The sequence below is a fragment of the Pararge aegeria genome, chromosome 11 (genome assembly GCF_905163445.1).
Source record: "Pararge aegeria chromosome 11, ilParAegt1.1, whole genome shotgun sequence".
Classification (NCBI taxonomy): domain Eukaryota; kingdom Metazoa; phylum Arthropoda; class Insecta; order Lepidoptera; family Nymphalidae; genus Pararge; species Pararge aegeria.
Window position 1 is genome coordinate 10,316,714 of NC_053190.1, and position 12,968 is coordinate 10,329,681.

At 34.3% G+C, this 12,968-nt stretch overlaps 1 protein-coding gene across 1 annotated transcript in view; it reads left to right on the forward strand.

The window, feature by feature from the left end:
* The window catches only part of LOC120627715 (protein O-mannosyl-transferase TMTC1-like), a 173,836-nt gene that overhangs the window by 96,645 nt on the left and 64,223 nt on the right, over positions 1–12,968 (forward strand). The window lies entirely within an intron of this gene.

The window sequence follows — 12,968 nt, forward strand, 5'->3', positions numbered from 1 at the left end:
AAGTTGCTTCGTATGAAAATTCCGCGTAAGCTCGTATGAAACATCAACCAAAAGCATCTATCTAAATTTTTTTTTGCCTTAGTATGTACATAAAAGAATGCATAATTAAGCTAACAAGGTGTAAGGTTAGATGGTAGATTGTTTCTGGGTTAAAGACAATAGATATCCACTAAAGATTGTTGAAAATCAGAATGACAGAACAAAAATTTTATGATACGGAGTAAGCTTTATTTAAACCTACTGTTAATATAAAAGTAGACTTGGCGACCTGGGCGGCCTGCTCCTGGAGAGAGCTCGGCTGGCTAGAGTGACCCAGCGAGGAGCCGTACCAGTGGTACTACGTACAACGGAAGGTTCCGGCCGACCAAGTACGGAAGAAGAAGAAGAAAGAAGAAAAGCTATAAAGCGTCAATGGTTCCAAATAGATTTTGTGGCACATATTATAAGGTATAAATGAAATAGCCTGAAGAGGACTCTATAAGAAGGTGCTATTGTTTTTTGAAGGCGTGTCTTCATCGTAGATTCGCGGTTCTACCCAATATGACATATTATAATACAAACAAAATATATTTTAACTTGGTTGGGCATTACGAAAATAATTTTTAATATTCTGGTAAAATGTACGGTTTCAGAAATTCCAAAATTCCCACGTTAACGAAGTCCAGGGCAACTAACTTCACTTCAGTTTTTTTGCATATTTTGCTACCCTTTATGCTGACACGTTAATCGTAGAGTGAAATATCTAGTCTTCTTACCGATTTATAACAGGACCTGTATGCATTTTGTATGAGTGTATTTAATAAATATTTTGTATACATTTGGTGAAGATTTTTAGTCAGAAGATATTGCTCGCAATTAATATAAGATTTTACTAAGTTACTTTGTAACTAAGTGTATGTTCGTTTATTTACTCGTTAACAATGCTCAAAAAAGCTCAACTGGTGTAGCGATCATGACTAATATTCACACATAGATAGAAAGCTTGCATCCTTAACAACATAGGGTTATTTTTTATTTTAGAAAACAAGAGAGAGAGAGAGATAGAGAGGGTAATTTAGAGAGATCCGTGGTTTATAAAACTTGCCTTGGATTATATTAGTCAAAAGACTAATGGTCCAAAAGGTCTGTAATATTTTTACTCCATCCCAACTTATCTGATATAACGGTCGGTTTATTTAAATAATAATATGTACATGTCACTTCACCCGTAGCGCATAAATTTTAACAGTGTCCTCGTGGGAATTGAGCTCTTCGTGTATATTGATTTTGCGCTTACAGTTTCAAAATATGATACGTGGCTTTTATCTATACTTCATGATTTTATCTTTGAGATTTATTTTGCCTAAGTTGGCGAATTTAAAACCCTTATAAATCTTTTATGGCTATTATACAACACAGTTTTAAAAAACTTTTACCAGTAAGAGGCGGATATTATTCCGAAAAAAATGTTACTCAGTATGAATGCTGTCTGTTCGGACGCTGCGCTGATCTTCCGTAAGCCAGTACCATGACTTTTTGACGGTCCTTTAAGGAATTGTAAGAGTCAGTAATATAATTTATTCTAATTTAAATTGTATGGTTATATATATAATTGCTGCTTGTTCTGAACTCTTTGGCTAATATATACATAACTAGCTTATGCTCGCGACTTCGTCTACGTGGACTTCAGAATGGGGTCTAAAGTCAAACTAAAACTCTGTTGCGCGGATTTTGAAAGACAAATGCGGAAAAAATAACGATTCTAGAAGCTGTTAGCTTTTCTAGGATAAAAAGAAATCTATGAGCTATTTCAGACTATATTGTAGATATCTCAGCCAAATTTAATCGGTTCATTCGTTGTGGCGTTAAAGCGTAACAAACATCCATCTATACATCTATACATACATCCATCTATCAATAAATCTATTATCACAAACTTTCGCATTAATAATATTAGTAGGATGGTACGCATGCATTCAATCGTTGTCCCATATGCCTTGCGACTTGCTGTTATCTGTGAAGAATTATGTCCTTGATCTCCGACAATATTCATCAGATCTTCATTAATATTAGACAATACATGCTTGGTAGTACGCACTGTCAAATAAGAAAATAATTATTAAAATCGGTTCAAATTTAACGGAGATATGAAGTAAAATTGATAAAACTTCATCCCATTTCCCGGAGGAAACTTATTGTTTATCGGGATACAAAGTATTCTATATGTTGACCCGAGATATCAGCTACCACTACACCAAATTTTATTTAAATCCGTTCAGTACTTTTCACGTGATGCCTAGACAGAAAGACAGACAGACAGACAGACCGACAAAAAATAAATAAAAATATGTTTTGGACTCAGTATCGTTTATAAAGCATCCTCAGGTCAAAATTTTCAATATATATTAGGTAAATATACAGAAATCTTCCAGTTACAGTTTTATTATGAGTAGTAGATATACGGATGTCTCTCCTAAAAAATTGTCGACCAAAATCAAATCATCATCATCAACATCATATCAACCGATTGACGTTCACAGTTAAATATAGGTATTTTGTAGGGATTTAAAATACCACTGTCTTATACCGCTTGGGTACAGCCGCTCCCTACGACTAAAATTTTTTCTTTTATAAAATATTGGTTGCAGTTTCTTGTGTATAATCTTTGTGGATACAATTAAGTTTCTAAACAAAGCAAAGAACCTACATAGAATGTTTAACTACGATAGCTTCGTAATGAAAATAACTTTTCTATTTATTATAAATGTCCGAAATTCTCATCTTTATTATTTAAAACGTAATTATTACTACACACACTTTTTTAACATTTATTCGACCAGACAAATGTGGCTTTCACATTTCAAAAGATTCTATACCAGCCATTTACAATTTTAAAATAGGTTTTACTCTACAATTAAACATTATTAAAAACCTAAGAATGCTAGTCAACATAGAAGCAGCCCGGTGGGTCTATGCTCTGGCACAAGCCTTCTGAGTTATATATGGAGCTTCGCAGTTTATGCCTTCCCTGTTTAAAAACCCTGTACACGACACCCTATCCCTATCCTAACTCCATATGGCATATCCCTAAAAGCAGTTATTATTTCATAGGCCCCTAAATTGACAATTAGTAATGTTGATTTTGGATATCAATAGTTAGTGGCCCTGTTTAATAAGTGATTTTCTATTAGATATATACCACAAGCCAAAGTTAGATTTAATGAATTGAGTTCTATTTGCGTATACATATTATTAGTGTATTTGCAGTTAGTATGTTTTTTTTAAATTTCGTTAGTGTAAATTTACCCAAGTAAACGCGGGAAAACACTTCGCTCAGTCAATTATGTACTGCTGCCTCCAAAAAACTATGCTTGAATAACCCACCGTAAAAATTCGCCTACTACCACTAAAGGCTGGCTCAATCCAATTTGTCTCGGTGTGTATTCGAAACAAGCCAATCACTGGCTCGCCCTCCATTACGACTCGCTAGAACAGAACTGGCGATCTAATCAGCTAAGCTCCAGCTTTATCGAATACACCTTTTGCAGTGATAACCGATCTATCGAACAAGTTACTTGCAGATTAGTGCCGCGCCGGACGTAGATTTGTAATTGAAATTCTGAATTTCAAATCTGATTGGTACTTTCTGAAACGTGCATAACGACCAACGTTATGATAAAGTTATTTTCGGACCGGAGAACCTTTGGTTATACCGCTTATGTAGTACCGTACATGTATTTGTTTAAATAAGTTAATTTTTCTTTATTTAAAATTATATTAATATAATGAAGTAAGTTTTAAAGTTTGCATTTAATAAGTATAATAAGTTTGCTTATTTTTCAAAATATAGAATTTTGATGATATCATTCAGAAAAAGAGAAACAGTATAACTCATAAGGATCTTATCTACCATTATAGTATATTATATACGGCCTTACATCGCACAGTAAATTAAGCTTCTAAATAGAGAAGATATTTGTGTTACTAAAAGTATTTATCTATGAACTATTAATTCCATGAATAATTTTCAATTCCATTACCAACTGAAAATCCTTGCTGTAAACTTTGTTCAAGAAGTCTTTCAGAACTACTAAGACACAATTAATTTGTTTGAGGGTCAGTTGAAAGTACCTTTCCACGCCACGTTACTTTTTCAAAGTTATATATAAAAAGAAGCTGTGTAGCCTGCTGAGTGTCACTTGAGAGCTTATAATGTATTTACTGCCTATTCTCGTAGTCCGGCTTTTCTACGACATTTCTAAATGCGTATGTATAGTGTCACTAGGGATACATACAACCATCTCATTCTTTCTCAACTTTTATGTTAAGAGGTAAGTTTGGATCAATGGATTTTATTTAAAAACACACCGTTCGTAAATTATTTGGGAATCTTTGTACTGAAAATAGCTTTGTATTTTGTAAATTTCTAAAAATGTACGTACTTACTTAGCTTGTATTCTCAATATCAGTCAGCATGAGGGGTGCGGTTTGTGTCTTCTTTGGTCGTAAGCAAAATCATTTATTATTTTAAAAAACTACTTTTTATGTACTCATTGATACGTACGTTAAGGCTGGGTCAATGGATCTTATTTAAACACACACCGTTCGTACATTTTCTGGGCATCTTTGTGCTGAAATCAGCTGCGTACTGCGCAGTAATAAATTTCTTAACAAAGTACGTGAAATTAGCTGCGTACTGAGCAACAAATTTCTTTACAAAGTACGTACTTACTTAGATTGTATTCTCAATATTTGTAGAAAAGATCTTTGGCTGGGCCGTGAAGGGTGGGGTTTGTGTTTTCCGGGAAAATGCTCACTACTAAAGTGAGCATTTTCCGCATCATTTTCATTAATATTCTACAATAACTGTTATTAATCAGGGAAAGAATATCTGTCATAAACATTTCTTCTCTTTAATGTAGTGAAAATGCTTTTTTTTATCAAGTATAACGATATTAGGTATTTACTACCTAGCTTCAACTCAGCAGATTCTCAGATAACGTTCCTGAAGCTTTATAGGATTATTGGATTCTCATCATCATCGTCATCATCATATCAACCCATTCCCGCCCCACTGCAGGCCACGGGTCTCCTCCCACAATGACGAGGGGCTAAGGCCGAAACGTATTGGATTCTGAATAGCAGTAATTTCTAGAAAGTCACTAGTAGAACCATCGTAATTAAAATATTTCTTATATTCATTAGAAAGGTTACTAATTGATGTTCTGAAACTCCAATGAGTTTGTGTAGATATTGTACACTGTATAATTTACACACTAAAATTGTATCTTATAGTTGTTTGCAAAACGTATTGTCGTAGTATATTTATTTATATTTATTTATTTATCTTAAACGTCGAAAATTAATACCACTGACTATGTTCAGAAACATTTTAACAACAATTCATATGGCCCAAGTGATGTTTTTTTATAATTTTATTAAGTTTTGAATATTAAAAACAACGAAAGCAAATTGTAACATGACATATACATATATTTTTTACTAACGAAAAATAGAATTGCATCATATTTGCTTTACCAATAATAGGTATATTAATTAATATAATTTCTGTTTTTGACGTATTTAAAAATAAACATTTTAAATATTCTACGGCAGGCAAAGTTTTTTGGAATAAGATGGACACAAATCAACAAATGATTGGAAAAATCAGCATTTTTGTACCTCAATATTTATAAGAAAATTAAATATACCACCTCGCTTACACTGTTAATGAGCATTGTATTTTACTGAAATTAGCCCCAGTACCCAAATTTCAGTTCTTAAACCGTTTTTGTTTTATTAATTGGTTGGCGAACTTATAGTAAGTCTTGGCTGGCTGGCAGTGAGAATTGGCTGAAATGATGATGATGATATTTGTATATACTCGAAGAACGCTATAGACATTCTCTTTTGGGGTAGCCTGGTAAACGAGGAGACCCATAAACAAGAACTATAACGAAATATGCTCCAAAGGCCAAAAAAAAAACCAATATCTTAACTAAATTATGACACTATCGGCGGGCGTTCGACGGAAAACTATCTAACTTCGTTTCGGGTTGTGAGATAAAATAGAGAGGGCACAAGTAAGTGGCTTTATAAAACTTTCCCTTTGAACTGATTGTATATTTCTTAGTTCAACGTCAATTCAGCGGAGATATGGAAATAGTTTGGCAAAAGGTTTTTAAGGTGAGACAAATATACTTCGGAGTTTTATTTATGTCCTCAATTTATTTTTAATTGGGTTCATCCATTTTAAGAATACTTTATTTCTATTTCGCGACAATTTTAATCAAGCCTGGATAGAACTTACATTTAGATAAAAAAAAGTACGGTGATTCATAAAACCCACTACAGAGTACGGGTCTTCTAGGGTTTAGGCTGTAGCCCAACACACAGGTGTTGGGCTACGGCCTAAACCCAGGTGGAGGATTGTACTTCGAAAGCCTTTGAGAACGTTATGGAAATTCGCAGGCATGCAGTTTTCGTTTGTTCCTTCACCGCTTAAGTAATTGCTATTTTAATCGCTTTGTATGCATATATATATATATATATATATATATATATATATATATATATATATATATATATATATATAACTTAGATAAGTTAGAGGTGCGTGCTGGGACTCGAACTCGACCCCTGAAAGTGTAGTCGAAGTCCTAACCACTAGGCATTACCTAGCTATAAATAAACAAATTCTGTATTTTTGTTCACCTGCAGTCACAGCAAATGAGCTTTGCTTTCACTGCAGCTAAACTCTTGCGTCAGAACCTAGAACTCTACCAGATTTTTCTTGAATTGAACCTTATTTATTCATAACAATATGACTACTCACGGCAGAGCAAACTGTATAGTTTTTTTATAATAATAACAACATAATTTCCCACATATCAACAGCTTTGTGTAAATATATCGATACACTGATGTTTCCGCAGAAAAAATACAAGGCACAAATAAAAACGATAACATAATAATGTCTACGAGACAAAAACAATATTTCTAGTAAATTATGACACTATCGCAAGATGTTTGATGTTTAACTATAATATTTCTATCTCCTACCACAATTTATGTGATGTAATGAATATCGAAGAAAGTGAAATTTAAAACAGAATTGGAATTTTGTACACTAAATTATTCAGAGATATCCTCTTAAAATCTTCTAAATATTTTAATAATTCTTCATTCACTATAGTATAAGAGATCATTTTTCTAAAGTAAATATTTATGAATAACTAAAACTCCCATTTCTGTTTTCATTGTTTGACTCCAAGTCAAACAAGAAAATACAAAAACAACAGTTTCAAGTAAATACCACATATACGATGCAATAATAAACCTCTCAGGGAGGCTCTAGCATATTCTAGTAACTGTGCGCTTCGAGAAGAAAATATGGCTAATGTAAAAACACTACCACGTTATTAGATTTTCCATAAGCGAGATGGTAAAAGCCACTCGCATTTATTTCCGCTTTGTGGTATTCACTTGCCATTTTCCTGACTCAGTTCAAATGGAATTATTACAACGTTACGAAATAGAGAGAGATATTTTATAAATGTGTAATTGATGGCTGAACTCCCGTGCATATTAGTCGGTTGCCCCATTAGTTTCACACCCATTCGGGGCCCTTAGTCATGACACACAACATCAACGCATGCTCACACAACGTGGCACGGTAGTGTGTGTCGTGCCGCGTCCCAATACTTTAAATTCAGATTTTTTTCATAGTATTAATCGGACCAAGCAAGCCAACGGCCCTTGATGGTAATTAGAAAACCGTCGCCTATAAGGCGCCTAAGAGGGCATGCAAGGAAGATGTCCTACAAAGTGCCGTCCTGTGGCCAACCTGAGGCGTAGGTGTTAAGCGGCAACCACGCCCTTCAGACCGAAATAAAGGATTACATCGCTGCTTTGTGACAGAAGTAGGCATGACTGTAGTATTTTCTCGGATGAACTCGTTTAATTACTATTACTAATTCGTATGCTTAGAATTACTGGATCCTCTTTACATTGAAAAAGTTCCTCTAAACCTGTTGATGATGATACGTTAGAATGCCAAAGAAAACCAGAATGATAGTATTTTTAAACTTTAATAAAATAAACAGACAGACAGACATCCTTTTTGTTTTATTATAAATATAGGTTGGCAGGTCTCTAGCGATTTGATCAGTTACATCTAAGGCTTATCTAATGCAGGCAAAACTTATCTATACAACAGATATTTTCGGCGCACCCAATGTGGTTTGTTAATTGAACCTTTACTATTCGTAGCTTCACACAATAATCAGTACAGTCACATAGTTACTCGGAAAATATTTGGACTAAAATGTAATAGTAATTTTATAAAGAGCTCATTAGTAAAAAGTGTATTCACTTTTTCACTATTCTACTTTTAGGCCTAGTAATAGTCTCTTGTAGCAATTTTCAGCATCCAGCCACGCTATTTATTATTTAACTCTTTATTTGTACACCACTATGAAGTTAGGAAAATAAAAAATAACAATAGAAATACAAAGACAGAGGTAGAATACAAAAGGATGCCTTATCGCTTAGTAGCGATCTCTGCCAGGCAACCTTTGGATTAGGACAAGATGAGCGAGACCGGACAGGTGGTGTAAAATTATTATAAACCTACATTCAAATAGCTAAATAAAAATTCATAAACGAAAGCAATTTCGTTTATTATATTTTTCTTATTAAAATAATAATATAAAATTCGCAAACGAATAAGAAAAATATAATAAATAAATATAAAATAATAAACTAATATATACTCAATCATACATAAATACTTAAGAACATAATAAAAATAAACATAAACAAGGTACTAAAAGTCGTCATTAATGAGCATGATAATATGCTTTCACCGCGTTTTTAAATGTTACAGGCGATTTTGCCTCACGTATATTTAGTGGGAGCGCTTTCGACAATTCAATAGCTTGCACTGTAAACAAGAGTTTATAGAACTTCGTCTGGTGGAAAGGCATGTGAAGTGTTTAAACACCAAATAGATAGTTTTACAGCACGTTATTAGTGTATACTATATATCTATGTATATATAAATGTAGCATTGCGCTTATTGGTTTGGGGTTGCCAACCTAGTAAATTTCCTCGTAAAAAAAAACATTTATTTCAGGTAGGCCGCCTTCATTATCACTTTTTAAACGTCAAAAGAGCTTTAAAAAAATATAAATTTAAAATAAAAAAAAACCTCGATTTTCAATGTATACATGAAAGTCTGAAGTACATGAAATGTTTATATAATTATGTACAAGTCAAGCTCATTCATTTGACACCCATATTGAGGGAAAAGGTGGAATATTCGTACGTTTTGAAGGGAAACCGTAGAACAAATGGATATGGTCTTGTTGTTCAACGGATTTGCTCATGCTTTAATATCCCCTGCAGATCTCCTCTTACCTGAATAATGTAAAGTGAATTGAGATTCGTACTGAGAGAATATTGAATAGCCTGTAATTATTTTTTTGCAGAGTACCACTACAGTACACTATACTATTATAATGTCTTGTATTATGTTTAATATTATCTTTCATACATTTCTGTCTGTATTGTTATCCATAACAAATATAGTTCCATCGAGTAGGCGTAAGTCAATTGGTGATAGCCTAGTGGACTTCGTCTTTACTTTCGAAAAGCGGAGTTTGAATCCCAGCGCGCACCTCTAATTTTCCTGAGTAATGTGCGTTTTGATTAAGCAATTAAAATATAACTTGCTTCAACTGTAAAGGAACACATCATGAGGAAACTTGCATGCATGAGAGCAGTGGCGTGCATAGAGGGTATGCACAGGGTATGCAGAGGATATAAAATGAAGAAAATCTCCAGTACTAGCCTATAAACTAAACTAGGGTAGACTTTTTATAACTCTAACAATGACTATCCTTAAGTTTTTTAGAACTCGTACTGGAGATTTCCGTCATTTTATATGATCTGCATACCCTGTGCATACCCGCTATGCACGCCACTGACTGAGATTTCTCCATTATGTTCTAAAAGGCTCGTAGAGTCCACCAATCTGCACTGGGCCAGCGTAATGGACAACGGCCCTAAGCCCTTTTTATTGTGGCAGGAGACCCGTGCTTAGTGGGCTGGTAATGTGTCGATGATGATGAATGAAAATGGCGTTGCCGTACTAATTAGATGAAAATTAAATTAAAAAAAATACTGCCCTGGTCTTTTGAGTGTTTTAAGGTTTGTGTTTGCATTATATTCACAACATTTTCTCGTATGCCAGTTCTTGACCTCTTTGGAACGCCATTAAACATGCATGTACGACGACGGTCCTAAGGGAAACACCCGGCGTTCTGGTCAAATTACAACTTTCCTACAAAGGGAAAAGTTTTGGTCCATGGGCTTCATTTGAACTCACTCCAATCGCAAAATGTTACCCTCAAGCCGCCGTATTGAATTACCTGAATATTGAAATAGCTTTATATGAAAATTGGATGGGAGCACGTTTCCGAAGAATGTATAATTCTGATTAGACCTCTCAATTCTCTTTGCGTTGTTTTTCCCGTACGTAGGCTATGATAAAATTTTGGATGAAGGAAAATAAAATGTATTATTTTTTTTTATTTTAACAATGTTTTTTCGAATATCATGTTATTATGAGAACTTAATAGGGGATTAACTCAATACATTAGGCGCCAACATAACGACTTTTGTTGTGTAATATTGTTTATCATTCTCATGTTTAGTCTATTAATACCCTATTGATGGGATGAGAGATGGCTATTTAGAGCTAAGATCCTCCATGCTGCGCTTATGCGTGTTGGTTGGCTTTAAGGATTAATATTACAAGTGCGTATATATTGATAATTATCACGACTTATGGCTATTTACCTACGTGACTGTAGTAGCTCTTTTTATAAATTCAAAAAGCATATAAAAAAGTTCGGAATTGCAGGATTTGAACGTGCGACTCTCTGGCAATCGCGGCCTGAGCGCTTTCCAATTAAGCTACGGCTCTCCTACCGTCGAATTAGTATATGCCTTTTACATCAATCTTATAGCGACTGTAGCGTCATCTAGTAGGAAACGCAGTTGCAGTTTCGATCTACTTTTTCAAAGGTCCATATTACAATGAGACACGTTTGAAACAAGATATGACACATTTATAATTTTTTTTTATTAGTGTTTTTACTATTAAATTTATAAATTTAAAATTCATATAAAAAAATAAAAATGTAATTTTTTGATTACCAGAGAGTCGCAGGTTCAAATCCTGTCGGTGCCGAAATTTTTTATATGCATTTTAAATTTATAAAATTGATAATTCCTTCAAGTGTAGATAAAAACACTAATAAAAATAATGAAATTGTGGTAGCTCTAATTACCATTATCTTGCATAACGTGGCTATAGTAGTAGTTAAGCTTTTTATGACAGAGCTCGTCGGGGAAGTAATATCACTATGCTTATTTCTGTCGCTAAGCAGCATTATTGCAACGCTGTGTTCTCTGAAGGGCTTGGTTGTCGGTACAATAGCAGGTACATTAGGCTTTCATGCGTTGCAGGACGGACGTGGCCTCCTCCCACAATGAGAAGGGCCTAAGACTGTAGTCCACCACGCTGGCCTAGTGCGGGTTGGTGGACTCCACACGTCTTTGAGAACATTAAAGAGAACTCAAGCAGGTTTCCTCATGTTGTTTTCCTTCACCGTCGAAGCAAGTGTTAATTATAACGCACATAACGTAGAAAAGTTAGAGGTGGAATTGGGATTTGAACTCGCCCCCCGGAAAGTGAGGTTGAAGTCCTACCTACTGGGCTATGTGTTTCTTGAATGAACTATGTAGTCTCTACTTCTACTACTAACTCTGTTTATAAGTAGATGGCCCACCTGATGATTTTCTACTTACTACTAGGCCATCTGCTTGGACCCTTAATAGTTTCTATACGACGGCCGACTGGCGCAGTGGGCAGTGACCCTGCTTTCTGCGTCAGAGGCCGTGGGTTCGCTTCCCACAACTGGAAAATGTTTGTGTGATGAACATGATTGTTTTTCAGTGTCTGGGTGTTTATCTGTTTATTATAAGTATTTATGTGTATTATATTCATAAAAATATTCAACAGCTATTTTAGTACTTATAACACAAGCTACACTTATTTTAGGGCTAGATGGCGAAGTGTGTATTATCGTAGTATATTTATTTATTTCTATTTATATGAAAAAAAGGTATGCAGTGCTTTGTCACACTTCAACTGAAAACTTTTCAAATTAAAGTGCGTGAAGAATACTCCGGACATATTCTAACCATATGCTTAGTTTATTAATAAGGTTACAAGAGCTCAGAATAATTGTTCATTCCTCTTTAACTCTCGAATAAAAAGTTTATATACCAAATCAAACAAACCGGCTGTATCGGCCTAGGAGCACCTTGTCAGCGAATAGCACTCGCACGTGTTTCCCATTTACTTTATCAACAATCAAAGACAAAGCAATCACAAAAATTGACAGTCTTATAGAATGCTTATCTAAGAACAATGTTACAAGCCCCTTCAGTTCATACCCATGTTACCATTTTGTGGCGGCGGCTATCTTGGACATCCATACACACACGTAAAACTTATAACACCCCGCCGTTTTTGCAAACACAAAACTGAAAAATGAAAGCTTTTCAATGTTGTATAAAGCATTAAAAAAATCCCATAAACATTTACGCATCATCCTGAAATAATTAAATATATCAGCGTGTTTTAAATGTAGCGACATAAATTTTACGACTCTTTCCAGTTCGTATTGAATTTCATATAATACGGTATGTATATTGATTTTTTTGTGTTCGCCGCATTAAGCGGATGCGAGTTCCAAAATGCGATTTATATCTCTTTTATATATATTCACGAGTTGTTTTGTTTAAATTTAATTGTGCTTTTCCTTTTTTTTATAAAATCTGGTTTTTGTTCGAATTTTTTTTGAAAGATTTATTTTGCTTCTCTTGTGTATTATTATTTTTGTACATGCAATGCA